Source organism: Gopherus evgoodei, chromosome 5, assembly GCF_007399415.2.
Source record: "Gopherus evgoodei ecotype Sinaloan lineage chromosome 5, rGopEvg1_v1.p, whole genome shotgun sequence".
Lineage (NCBI taxonomy): Eukaryota > Metazoa > Chordata > Testudines > Testudinidae > Gopherus > Gopherus evgoodei.
In genome coordinates, this window is record NC_044326.1 from 61,353,847 (window position 1) to 61,368,757 (window position 14,911).

General features: G+C 45.0%; 1 pseudogene; it reads right to left on the reverse strand.

The window, feature by feature from the left end:
- The window catches only part of LOC115652669, a 32,033-nt pseudogene extending 17,459 nt beyond the window's left edge, over window positions 1-14,574 (reverse strand).
- Window positions 14,575-14,911: the final 337 nt, after the last annotated feature.

The window sequence follows — 14,911 nt, forward strand, 5'->3', positions numbered from 1 at the left end:
GCAAAACTCCCAGAACCCCCTAAACTTCCTTCCAATTTGTAAGTGACCCCAAACAGAGCATTTCCTTGAACCTGACCCTCCCTTTTCTATCATGGAAATCAGAAATACAGCATTGCTATGAGATCATTCTCATCCTATGTGATCCAGCCACAGAGTTAGTTCATTCCAAGTTTCTAAAACAGCAAAAAAAAAAAATGAACAAAATCATCAAAATAATTAGAAAATATCTGAAATGGCAGATACATGTTAGACAGGGGCTTGCAAACGCAGTGTAAGCAAATACTGCCACAAAAGAAGCAAGTGTCATTCTGGGATTTATTAACAAGTGTCATATGTAAGACATAGGAAATAATTGTTCTGCTCTACTTGGCATTAGTGAGGCCTCAGCTGAAGCACTGTGTCCAGTTTTGGGCACTACACATTAGGAAAAATGTGGACAAATTGTAGAGAGTCCAGAGAAGAGCAACAAAACTGATAAAATATTTAGAAGCATGATCTATGCAGAAAGGTTGAAAGAACTGGCCATGTTTGGACTAGAAAAGAGAAGGTTGAGGGAGGTCTTCATAACACTATTCAAATATGTAATAGATTGTTATAATAAGGACAGTGATCAAGTTTCCTCCATATCTGCCAAGTGTCAGACAAGAAGTAATCAACTTAGTTTGCAGAAAAGGAGATTTAGATTGGATATTAGCAAAAAGCGTTCTAGCTATAAGGATAGTTAAGTAGGGAATAGGTTACCTAGGGAGGTTGTTGAATCCCCATCACTGGAGGTTTTTAAGAATACAGTAGATGAATGCTTGTCAGGGACAGTCCCTAGATATACTTAATCCTCCCTCAGTGTAGGAAGAAGGGCTAGAGGACCTCTTGAGATTGCTTTGAGCCCTACATTTCTCTGATTCTATGCACAGTAGGATAGAGGGGGCGAAAATGTGGCCCATCCAGGCTCCTCCCTCACCCTGTCCTCTCCAGATGTAGAATTATGTAAGAGACACCTCCCTAATTTTGGGTTCACCAGGACTAATGGTGTCTCCCCTCCCTCCAACCACATCCTCTGAGAAAGATACTGCAAGATGGAACCAACCAGAGAATGAATCCAGCAGAGCACCTGCAAAAGCAATTTAAACAGGCATCCATAACACTGATAATATTTTCCACAGCTTTGACAGGACTTTCTCTGACCTGTGCTGACTGGCTGTTTGCTCTAATCATCTCCTCCTCCTCTCACGGGCTCTTTACTTCAATTTCATGCCACATCTGCCTCTCATGTTACTTCTTTCCCTCTTCCCCTCACCTTTCTCCCTTCTCTTATCTTCCCATTTAGCACATATATCATTAACCACCACCACCATCCCCCCCCCAACACACACACACCCAAAAATAGGAAACTAACATGACAGTGTGTGTGATATCCCTTTCCCTTGTCCATCTTGTCCATGTAGGGTATGCTACACTTTGAGCTGGACATGTGAATTCCAGCTCAAGGAGATATCCCCACACTAACTGTGATCGAGCTACCACAATAAAAATAACATAGCCATGGCAGTGCAAGTGGCTAGTGTTGCCTGATTCTTTAGTGGTTATTATTATTGATTTCCAATTATTTCTGATTTAAACAGCTGAGTGACTGTAGGGTTCTGGTCCCAGAATCAGGCACAATAGAATCAAGGTTATTCAATATAAGCAGCAAAGTTCAATATATGGTTGGGAATCCCAGTATGCACAATGGAGACACTCACACTAAGGGCAGAACAAAACTTTTATTAGCACAATTAGTAAAGACAGAAAAGCTCCAAACCACATAAAGACTTAAGGTGATATCTTGCACCCATTCTTCACCTATATGTTCATATATTTACAACCTTCCTTGGGAATTTGGTGGTAAGTGACAAAGGTCCAGCCCTGTCCCTGGCATGCCAAACTTGTCCGATGGTCCAGATCTCCCTCTTACTTGGTGGTCTGGCCTCTTATAGAGCCTAGGGGCGGTCACAAATATTCATTCAAATACCCAGCCTCCCTTGTCCATATTTAACTTCCTTACCCTAATAATGTTGGGGTATCTTTATCCTGTAGGTTAGGATAGTAATTATTTCAACTTCGTAGTTAAACATTTGCCAACATTTTATCCTAAAATATCAAAACCTAGTATCAATTCAATGTCCTTGTGGTTACCTAGTACAAACTTCCCCTTTAAACACACCTTTCCCGGTTGCCCAAAACGGAGGGTGATCTGTGCCAGAGTTCACAGGCCTCAAAGCCTTATGCTAACTGTTTAACTAATGTCTTACAGGATACAGGCCTGTAGATTCCTTTGTGTAACTGAGTAAAATAAAATGCTAAAGCTAGCTCCACAGGCTACACTAGCCACCCCGGGTATGTACCTAACATCTTGGATGGTTACATTCTTGGTGCAGCTAACCCCTCCCATCACTCAGAAACACTGCGGCTACACTTGAAATAGCATTAGTATGTCTCCTCAAGCTAGAGTTTACACCTACGGTTTGAAGTGTAGATACTGAAAGCTGTTCAGGGCATGGCACCAGCATCTGACTGAATTCAGACACCTTGTTCAGAAGGTAGGACTAGTTGGCTGCAAAGTACACAGAGCCTTATTAATAATTATGCTACCATATTAGCTAAAGAGCTGCTCTGCAGCTCCAAAGGCTTGGAGAGGATTCCTCTGCATGCAGCAAAGTGTGCAACATGTGCACTGTTGTCCTGAATTTGGGCATCAGAGGTTGAGAATGAGCTGCCTGTTTGTTGCTACCTGCTCTGAACCTAAGTCACTCTGCAAACCTGAAGGTAAGCAGCGTTATTCAGCACTTTGGGCAAGGAGACAGGAGCAATGGAGTCTGTTCTGGGGGTGGCCACTGATCTGCTCAATGACCTTGGGAAAGTCACATCGTCTCTCTATATCTCAGTTTCCTAGTCTGTAAAATGAGGATAATAAAATGTATCCTCCTTTGTAAAGGCACTTGAAAATTGACACATAAGAGATAAGTGATTATTATTATGTATATGAATTGAAGCTGTATATTTGTTGAGGAATATATAGTGTCTGTTAAGTGTTTGTATGCTCACCTGATACGATCAAAAGAAATGGACCCTCTGACATAGGCCTGAGAACTAGAGGTGCAGGGGGTGCTGCAGCACCCCCAGGTTTTACGCAGAGCTCTGCTCCCAGCCCTACATGCGGGGTTCTGGTCCTCCACGTGGGGTCTGGCTGCCGGCCCCATTCCTGGGGCTTTGCTCCCAGCCCCGCATGCAGGCTCCCGGCTCCATGCCCAGGGCTCCTCTGCTGCTGGCCCCATGTCCGCCCCCAGCTGTGTCCCCAGCCTTGGCTCCCTTACCCTTGTCTGGATCCTCCGCTCTAAGAGACACAACTCTGCTCCCGGTCCCAGCTCTGGGGGGGAAAGGGGACAGACAGAGGTAAAGTAACTGGCTTTCAGCACCCCCACTATTAAAAAAGTGTTCCAGCACCACTGCCCTGTGACTATTATTATTACTAGCAATATTATCTTAGTACCAAGGAGCCCTAGTCATAGATCATTGTTCTAGATACTGTACAAAGGCAGAACAAAAATATGGTCCCTGCCCCAAGGATCTTACAATCTACATATAAGATATGAGAGAACTGATGGAGACAGATGGATGGAGGAACTCAAAGAAACAATGAGGCAAATGGGTATGAGTTCTCAGAAACATCAGCCTTACACGCTTTCACATTATTGTGTTCTCTTTGATAGACTGTTCCATGTCCCAGCAACGTATTGAGCAAGCCACACTCTTCCTAATCTAAGCTCTATGGACAAAAACTCCAGAGAGCAAAGAGCTCTCCACTCTCTCTATTGGTGAAAGGGTGTGGTGGGAGAGAGAGTGCTCTCATAGAAGAGCTTCATTTGCACTCAAAATCCCTCTAATGACACTTGGGAAGTGTGATGGGGTATGGACCCCACACAGACTCAGAAAGGATTAACCTGGGCCTGAGAGGCCAACCATTCTATCTGGCTATACTTAGAGATTGGGCCACGTTTAACTGATGAAGAAGCCCAGATAGGGCGGGGTGAGTGCTTAATATAAAGTAAGAAGTTTAAAGCAGAAGGTGACTGCTGGGAGAAAGTCTGTAGTCATTCTCTAGGAATACACAGCTTGTGAGGGAGAAACCAGGGGGGAAAGTTAGCCCTGAGATCTTTGCATCAAGGGAGAAGGCTGGCAAGCAGCCAAGAGAGATGGAGCAACCACTGGGAGTGGAGCAGGCTCCAGTGGTAAAAAAGGGAGAAAGGCTGGCTGGGAGAAGGCCTAAGAACAGTCATGGTAACAAGAAGCCTAGGGAAGCAGAAGCAAGTAGTCTAGAAGGAGCAGACCTTGGTGACTGGTTATATGATCCCTGGGATAGAACCCTAGTGTACTGGGAGGGCCTGGTTTCCGCTACCAGCAACTGTAGAAGGCGGCACTGCAATGTCCTGTTCCTTTAAATATTTGGGTGCTCTGCACTTGTCCTTCCCAGTGCTGAGCCTCACTTCAGTTTCAATTTCTTGTTTGCTGCCAGAACAGTGAAGCCATCACAGCAGGCATGTGTTTAAATCAGCTCCCCCTGTGTCTATATCCTCTGCTGGGGCCAAAGATAATGGACATGAGTCCAGGAAGGGGACAAGGATTACAGAGCCCTGAGAGAAAGGTGTGAGGATAACAGGGTCCAAAAGGTGGGTCTGAATGCCTTCTTCTGAGGGCACTGGGTTTATGTGTGGGACTTTGTTACATGGGATGGGGTGGTCTTAAATTGTGACCTAGATGGATGGGGGGGATGTCAAATCACAGGAAGAGATGGATCACTGGAGGACCAGAGCGGCCATCAGCGAGGGGGTGCTAGATGGGGGAAGAGAGCCTGTATTCCATGCCTGGCCATAAGGAGGCGCTCTAGTGGTGAGAACTCTTTCACAGAGAGTTACCATAAACTATTCATTAACTTGGATTTTGGTGAGTAATGGGCTCTCAAAGAAGCTCTGGACAGGGAAAAGAGCTCTTATCCTATGGCAAAGAACTCATTTCCAAGCAGCCAGGATTCTGCTAAAGCAGACATGGGCAAGCTACGGCCCGCTGGACTGTCCTGCCCAGCCCCTGAGCTCCCAGCCGGGAAGCCTAGCTCCCGGCCCCTCCCCCGCAGCCAGGCTGCTCTCTGGCCTACCGCTCCCACTGGGCAGCAAGAGGAGCGCAGCTGGCTCTGGCCAGGTGTCGCAGCTGCGAGCTCCTGCTGCTGGTAAGGGGGCGGGGAGTAGGGGGGTTTGGTAAGGGAGCAGAGGGTCCTGAGGGACAGTCAGGGAGAAGGGGGTGGCTGGATGGAGTGGAGGTTCTGGGGGGGGGCGGTCAGGGGATGGGGAACAGAGAGGGTTGAGGGCAGGAGTCCTGGGGGGGATGTGGATAGGGGTCAGGAGGGCAGGGAGCAGGGGGGGTTGGATAAGGGGATGGGATCCCGAGGGGCAGTTAGGGATGGGGGGTCCCATGAGGGGGTGATCAGGGACGAGGAGCAGAGGGCAATAGGGGTTGGGAGTCTCGGGGGGGCTGTCAGGGGGCGGGGGTGTGGCTAGGGATCAGGGCATTCAGGGGACAGGGGGGTTGGATAGAGGGCAGGGGCCCTGATAGGCAGCGGTTAGGGGGCAAGGAGCAGGAGGATGGGTTGGGGATTCTGAGGGGGGCAGTCAGGGGGTGGGAAGTGAGAGGGAGCGGATAGGGGGCAGGGGCCAGGCAGTTTGGGGAGGTACAGCCTTCCCTACCCGGCCCTTCATACAGTTGCATAACTCTGATGTGGTCCTCGGGCCAAAAAGTTTGCCTACTCCTGTGCTAAAGGGTCCTAAATCAAGAAGTTTTGACAGAACCATATTCTGTCGGAATCTGCAATTTGTCAAAACTGAAACAATTTGCAAAACTGGGTGCATTTCACCAGAATTTTGTTTCAAAATAAAACCGGGGAGAAAAGTTCTGACATAACTGATATGTTCCATTTTGACACTCTCAGGATGAAATACTTTGATTTTTTTTGTTTTGAAATGACACGTGAGCTTTACCAAAATATAGTCAGTTAACAATGCCACTTACAAACATTTACTTTCAAATACCATGGGAGTTTTTGCTGATTAATATTGTTCATGTATGTAGCCATATTGAGAAATCATACCACATATAGTGTTGACTTTGACCTCACTTATTTCAATGGAAATAAGGGAATTTGGCTCATGAGCATAAGAGGATAAACCAATTTATGAAACAGCACTTTCCAGGAGGTAGTATGTATTACACCTTATACTGCACAACTCTTCTGATCAATTAGCAGTAAACAAGGGGTATAGTCCACACTCATTCTTGGCATGAATTAGCTCTGATAAAATATTTTTAAAAATGTTGAGAATCTTTCTAGGGGTTTTCAGTATCATAGATCTTGAGGTTTAGAGCTAGGAGAGTTAGTTCGGCTGTGTCAGTTTGAAATATGAATCTAAGGCAGTAACCAGCAGGGGTGTCCCAAGAAGTTCTTTGCATGGTATGCACAACTGAATTACTGTCACTTTAACTTAGCATGGTGTCTACGCGTACACTTTTTTAGGTTACATTTAGCAGAAAAACAGGCAACTAATAAAAATAAAATTTCAATGAGTGGCAGTGTGACCCAATCATGGGGGTGCAGCATGGCTTAGGTTTGGCCTGGCAGCTCTGTCTTGAGGGGTGCAAACAGAGGGCACATGGCTCCCACTGAAGTTCATGAAGGTGAGTCTGAGCACAGCTGGGAGCTAGATCACTAAGAGTACTTGTGTCATTTGTGTGGAGTTACTAATTGATTTTGCTGGACTATAATTGACTGATATTCTTTTGTTGAAGAATTGAAAGTTGTTTCTATCAATTATGGCTCCCAATCCTGCTGGAAAGGTATAACAAGTGGGGTTCCGCAGGGGTCTGTTTTGGGACCAGTTCTGTTCAATATCTTCATCAACGATTTAGATGTTGGCATAGAAAGTACGCTTATTAAGTTTGCGGACGATACCAAACTGGGAGGGATTGCAACTGCTTTGGAGGACAGGGTCAAAATTCAAAATGATCTGGACAAGTTGGAGAAATGGTCTGAGGTAAACAGGATGAAGTTCAATAAAGATAAATGCAAAGTGCTCCACTTAGGAAGGAACAATCAGTTTCACACATACAGAATGGGAAGAGACTGTCTAGGAAGGAGTATGGCAGAAAGAGATCTAGGGGTCATAGTGGACCACAAGCTTAATATGAGTCAACAGCGTGATACTGTTGCAAAAAAAGCAAACATGATTCTGGGATGCATTAACAGGTGTGTTGTAAACAAGACACGAGAAGTCATTCTTCCACTTTACTCTGCGCTGGTTAGGCCTCAACTGGAGTATTGTGTCCAGCTCTGGGCACCACATTTCAAGAAAGATGTGGAGAAATTGGAGAGGGTCCAGAGAAGAGCAACAAGAATGATTAAAGGTCTTGAGAACATGACCTATGAAGGAAGGCTGAAGGAATTGGGTTTGTTTAGTTTGGAAAAGAGAAGACTGAGAGGGGACATGATAGCAGATTTCAGGTATCTAAAAGGGTGTCATCAGGAGGAGGGAGAAAACTTGTTCACCTTAGCCTCCAATGATAGAACAAGAAGCAATGGGCTTAAACTGCAGCAAGGGAGATTTAGGTTGGACATTAGGAAAAAGTTCCTAACTGTCAGGGTAGTTAAACACTGGAATAGATTGCCTAGGGAAGTTGTGGAATCTCCATCGCTGGAGATATTTAAGAGTAGGTTAGATAAATGTCTATCAGGGATGGTCTAGACAGTATTTGGTCCTGCCATGAGGGCAGGGGACTGGACTCGATGACCTCTCGAGGTCCCTTCCAGTCCTAGAGTCTATGAATCTATGAGTCTATTATGAAAACTTGAGCTCTGTGCATGGTCTTGCTACATCATTTGCTCTAAAGTCCCATTCATATTCTTCACATCACATGACCTTTTCAAGCACTGCTGTTTTTTCTGGGCTCCTGATAGTGGCAGAGACACCCCATTTTAAAACACTACAGGACATACATGGCTCTTTGGGCATCTGTACTTTTTATTCGAATATTTATACCATAACTAAGTTATCATTCTGCTTATTTGCAAATAAAATGTAACATTATAGTCTTGAGGTGGTCCATATACATTATAACTTAAAATTAAACATTGCATAACTTTAAAGGGACATGACTCTATTTGTATATTACTATACCTTGTCAGAAGTCCTGTGCCAAGCCATGGATGCAGAAATTTGTATAGATAGGATTTTTCTATGTGTTTCGAACTGCTTAGAATAACCTACCAAAAGAAGAAAAGAGAGAGGGGAAATCTCTCTTTAGAAGAAGTTAATTGTTCACTCTTTCTATTTTGTATGAGGACACTTGTAAGGTATGGCCAAAACTATGACACACATGGCTCAGTCAATAAGCTAGTCTGAAAACTTGGACGGAACCATTTTCTGTTAAAAAATGCAGTTCCAGCACAACTGAAATGCTCCAGAAAATCATGTTGATTTCACTGAAATATTATTCTGGAGGGGAAAATGTATTAAACAAGTTCTGACAATGTCAAAACATCTTGCTTTGACATTTTTGGAGTGTAATATTTCAGTTTTTCATTTTGAAATGATTATTATAGTACAAAATAAAGAAAATTGGACCTGAACATGTATTGTAATAGCAGTTAAAAGGTCAAAGGAATGAAATGTTAGCCCCATTTTTTGGCTGGATTGTCATTAATGTAACTGCAAAATTGCAAGAGTGGCTCTAGAGACAGTTTTACTCCTGTCCCTGGCACAGGGCAGAATGGGATCCTGTGGGTAGCATTGTATAGCCTGAAATTTTGGTATGTATGCTTGGAGACTAGAGGCTGATGGTAGTAGGCACATTTTATACACTGAAATACATAAACAAGTGTCCTGATAGTGACAGCAGAGATACCTGAACAACAGAGTTCCCTTAAGGCTGGTTTAATTACATACCCTCCTTTACAAAATAATGCCGACTGTTTTAATTAAACCCGTTTTTTCAGTTTTAATTTGATTGATGTGTAAATTACATTATTTCCATGAAACAGACCAGGGGTGTATGCTCCCTAACAGTGCAATGGCTGTATAAAAAAGCCCTCTGTGCAAAGTATCAGTTTCAGGGTAACTGCATCTGTATCCCCACCTCCCTCTGTGGTCCATTTCAAGCATGACCAGTCAGGTCTCAGGTCCTCTACTGTCACCTGTCTCTGGGTAGGGACCCGTGGCCCACTCCATTCTGACCAGGGACTTTAAGGTTGCACAGTTCCCTGCCTCATACTGTGGATGTTCAAAGAAATCCAGCTGCCTAACAGTCAGCACCTTTTTCTCCAAGGGCTATGAAGAATGTATTCCCAGCAGCTAGAAGTTACCACACAGCTCTTTCTAAGCAAGCACCTTTATTCCTAATGTAAAAGCATTATAGAGAAACATAAAAAACAATGAAGTTCCTATACACACGCCAGAAGCTTACCAGAGGTCACCCATTAGTCTTATGGGGCCCTAGTAGGCCAAAGTCTTTCCAACCCTTCTGCAAGGGTTGGTGGCCCTCCTTGGAAAGAAGTTCCAGTCTGTTTGTTCCATCAGAAAAAAAGATCCTTTGTCAGTTCACTTTCATCCTTTTATACCAAAAGACTTTTCTTTTTACCCTAGTCTCTGGAAAACCCAGCTGGAACCAGTATATAAAAACACTCCAGAGGGTGGCACCTCTTCAGAGTTGTTTAGTCTCAGTGTTTCACCTTAATCACCTCCTTCTGTTCTAGTTCCTGAAGGAGCAATGGTAAACCTCCCCTGTGGAGTGGAGTACAATCATATATACAATTTCTGGCCCACAGTGATACATAACTTAACACAATTCATCCCCCCAAATATACTACATGTGGTTACATTATCTGTCATGTCTCCCTAGAAATAAATGGGTGTCCCTAGGGTTTCCGACCGACATCCTAGGAGCACTCTTGTAGAATTTTCTTCTGTTACCTTTCATAATTTCCCATTTTAAGTATTCATATAATAAACATTCTTACAATCCAGCACACATCATTCAAAACTCCATAGAGTAATTTGACTACTCTCCTGTGTAATTTCTCTCTTTAGGCCCGTAAGGGGATCTCAATCACCCTCTCTTACCCTTATCACACCAAAGTTTTTGGATGTGAACTTGATATCTGATGCTCCCACATCCACCTCCCAGCCGTCTCCTAGGGAATGTGTGTGGTGCCTTTTTGTACCTCAAGATGCTGGCTGCCCTGAAGATGGATGAAGTTTCTTCATCCCTCTTTGGAATATTCCAGGAAGCAAGTCTTTGGACAAAAGTGAGAAAGAAGGCAGGGCTGGCTCCCTGGAAAGCAAATCTTAACCATTCTTTTAACAGCAGGGGGTGAGGGGTGGGCAAGGGAAATTCCTCAAACCTCCCCCATAGCCAAATTGTTTTCTCTGCTCCACCTCCTCAGAGATTGAGGCATGAGGATGTAAAATTCGACCTTATCTCAGCGAGGGGAATGAGTATTGATCCCTATACAGTTGATCCCCATACAGCATGAACAGTTGCTCACCGAGTCAAGGTGAGCAACTGTTCTTCCCCAACCAGATTCAAGGTCCTTTACATTTTCACAGACCACCAGGCAGCTCCCTACCTTACACTGTTCATAACCCTTGGAGAGAAAGCAAACACAGGCACTGGTCTTTATGCACATTGGCTTGCTGAGGATATCAGTGTAAGACAGGGAGCTTTACAGCCTTAAAACCTCCCGTCAGAAAGGAATGGGACAAGGGACCATACCCAGAGCCAGGTGATAGTTGGAGATCCGAGACCTAACTGGGAACTCCTGAAGTGGACCAGACCATAGTGGGTGACAGAGTGGGGAGGGAGGGAAGTAAAGGTGCAGTTACCCTCAAACTGATACAGAGTATTTGTTACAATCAGGGTAAATAATTCCAACAATGGCCAATGCCAAGTGCTTCAGAGAAAATGAACAGAGCAGGTAATCATCAAGGGCTAGTCTACACTGGCAATGCTAAACTGCTGCAGCAGCAACACTTTAACGTGCCTTGTGTGGTCGCAGCGCAGTGCTGGGAGAGAACGCTCACAGTGCTCTTAAAAAACCACCTCAACGACAACGACAGGCACAGCTTTACAGCGCTGCAACTTGCTGCGCTCAGGGGGGTATTTTTTCACACCCCTGAGCGAGAAAGTTGCAGCGCTGTTAATTGCCAGTGTAGACAAGCCCCAAGTGTTCCATCCCATCACCCATTCCAAGTTTCCAACAGCTTTTATCCCTATGAGGGAAGCAACTAAATTGGTAATTATCCAACAATTTTACTATGACTCCTTTGTTTTTGCAAGAAATTCTAAGACATGTATCCTGGCAGTTATTTTTAAGCATATAAACCAAGAAAGTAGACGTTTCAGGTCTATCTCGTTTTAATTAGATGCATGGTTCCATGCATCTGAAGAAGTGGATTTTTTTTACACACAAAAGCTTATGCCCAATTAATCTGTTAGTCTTTAAGGTGCCACCAGACTCCATGTGTTTTTGTGGATACAGACTAACATGGCTGCCCCTCTGATACTCATTTTAATTGTGTTACTGACCTGACTGCCCATTTGACAAACCATCTCTCCTGTATGTCTTAATTTGTACTGATGATATGGGCCATTATATATATATATTTAAAATATAAATGTGTGAAAATGTGGCCTCTGAAAAAGGCTAACTTCTATGTCTTCTTGAACACTCAACAAATAAATAAATTAGGGAAAACTTGACAAAGATCAAAACAAATAATTTGTCCACAGTTAAGAGATTATTTACATATTCTAACAATAAAATCCTTAGAAATAGGGATAAACTACCACCACACACTGAACCATAAAGACGTCAGAGGTTTCTGGGGAAGGTTTTGGTTGGTTGAAGTACAGTTTCGGTAATACTGCATGGCTGTTTTGTCTGGATCTAGAAATGCAGCAGGATGCTGAGTTGTCATAAACAGATAAGAAAAGTTAATAGTACAGAAGTACTTTATATCTCTTTGACTGTAAAGGGTTAACAAGTTCAGTAAGCCTGGCTGTCACCTGACCAGAGGACCAATCAGAGGACAAGATACTTTCAAATCTTGAGGGAGGGAAGTTTTTGTGCTGTGCTGTTAGTTTTGGTTGTTGTTCACTCTGGGGGCTCAGAGGGACCAGACGTGCAACCAGGTTTCTCTCCAATCTCCTTGATACAGGTTCTTATAGATTCCAAATAGTGAGTACTAGATAGATAAAGCGAGTTAGGCTTATGTTTGTTTTCTTTATTTGCAAATGTGCATTTGGCTGGAAGGAGTTTTAATTGTGCATTTGGCTGGAAGGAGTTCAAATTTGTATTTTTGCTGAAAGGATTTTAATTTGTACTTGAATACTTAGGCTGGGAGAGTATTCCCAGTGTCTATAGCTGAAAGACCCTGTACCTATTCCATCTTAAATTTACAAAGATAATTTTTACTGTTTTTCTCTCTTTAATTAAAAGTTTCCTGTTTAAGAACCTGATTGTTTTTTTATTCTGGTGAGACCCCAGGGGACTGGGTCTGGATTCACCAGGAAATTGGTGGGGAGAAAGGAGGGAAGGGGGAGAGAAAGGCTAATTTCTCTCTGTGTCAGGATTACTTTCTCTCTCAGGGAGAATCTGGGAGTGGGAGAGAGAAGGAGGGGAGAAGGTGAATTTTCCTCTCTGTTTCAAGATTCAAGGAGTTTGAATCACAGTGATCTTCCAGGGTAACCCAGGGAGGGGAAGTCTGGGAGCGGTAGCGGTGGGGGAAAGGGGTTGCCTTCCTTGTGTTAAGATCCAGAGGGTCTGGGTCTTGCGGGGTCCCCGGGCAAAGTCTTGGGGGGACCACAGTGTACCAGGCACTAGAATTCCTGGTTGGTGGCAGCGCTACAGGTTCTAAGCTGGTAATTAAGCTTAGAGGAATTCATGCTGGTACCCCATCTTTTGGACGCTAAGGTTCAGAGTGGGGAATTGTACCATGACATGAGTATTAAACAGTTTTCTGTTTTCAGCTTGGAAAAAAAAGTCTTTAACGTAAGAGTAGCTCACTCCTACTCTATTATTCTACAACAACAATTACTGATGGTGCCAGTCCAGCTCCACTGCTGCAAATAAGCTCCTTTATACAGCCCTCGGAAATCCCCAGCCACTTTCTGAGCACGTTACAAATGTCTACACTAATGTACACCCTACTGCTGGGACTCATGCCTAGGGCATTGGGGTCACTCAGGAGAGAGGGTGCTTTAGTCAGCAGCTCCAAGAGGGAGATGGGGTTGCAGGCAGCTACTGCTACGTGTCTGGGCGGCCGTTACCTTCCCCTTTGCGCTCGAAGAGCAGAGCATTTCCCAGCAGAGGGTAACAGGGGATGACCTCCGGAATCAGCTTTAGCACCTTCCATTTCCCCAGCTAATCCAGCAGCAGGCAGCATGTGAAGGCTGCCAGCAACGTGAAGACCAGAGTGATGACTCCGTTCCCCCAGTAGAGCAGCTGGTCCCCCTCCTGAGCCCCCATCGCTGCCCCGAGCCCGGGAAAGACAAAATACTGCAAAAGAGAGGTCACACTCGCTGACTTTTAGCGACAAGGCTGTGTCGATACAGCCTTGTCACTAAAAGCTCCATAGTATAGACAAGCCCTCATTGTGTAACCTGGGATCTGCAGGAGAGTTTGACTAAGCAGCCTAGGATCTGAACTTGGAGGGTCAGGTGAGGTCTCCTGGTAGTTGTCGGTGACCGTAACTACCACTGCTCATAGTTAGAGGGGTCAAGCCATCTTTCACTCAGCTACTGCAGGGCCCAGGGTGCAACTCCCAGCCTTGTGGGCAACACTCAGAATTAGGGTGACCAGACAGCAAGTGGGAAAAATCAGGACAGGGGATGGAGGGTAATAGGAGCCTATATAATAAAAAGACCCCAAAATCGGGACATCTTGTCACCCTACTGAGAATACCTTCAGGACACAAGCAATATTACAGAGGGGAGCAGGGACAAACACAATAACCAAGAAGAATCAGGACAAGTATGAAAGCTGGGATACACATTCTAGAGGAACAACACACAACCACACTGAATTGGATCCATGGGCATGGAGGAGACTACCCCAGCCATCTGTCACACAGAGCCACCAGCATGGCCAACAAACACTGGCTGCAACCAAACAAATGCATCACCTGTAGACTCCACTGCATACCCCACATAGCCCAGACATACACACGCAAAGAGCTGTACATATTAAGTGTTACTGTTACCAATAAGCTCAGTCCCACAACTGTGACTGCCCAGGGCCTTGTTACAGAAATGGCTGAATCAAGAGGACTATAGTGATGATGCACAGGGAGAGAGAGTGTGCAGGTTGCCACTGTTACTGGCCAAATTCTCTAATCATGAAATGTGATGCAATGACACTTTACACAAGTAATGACTTTGGCCAGATACCTGTACCAAATGAGTCACCGACCCCAGCTTGATTTCTCTGGATCCAGTATCCATTGTTCAATGTCTAGTCGTGACTCATGGATCCACACAGCCAAAGGAGCCACAGCCAGCAGAGACAAGCATAGGTGTCAGGTTATATGGGCTCCAGGTGCCCCAGCTCCAGGAATATTCAGGGCTGGGAGCTGTGATCCACCAATAGCTGGAGCTGGATCTCTCCCCTGGCTCTGCCTGGAGCGGGCACGGGCCCCTGCCACCACCACTACTCCCCGCCCCGGAGCATATCTCCTCCCACCCAGTAGCCTAGTGGGGGGGGGGAACAGCCACTCCCCTCTGAGCACATTTCCAAAATCGACCTCTTTCCAGGCAGCAAGCACTGGGCTCCGGACTCGGA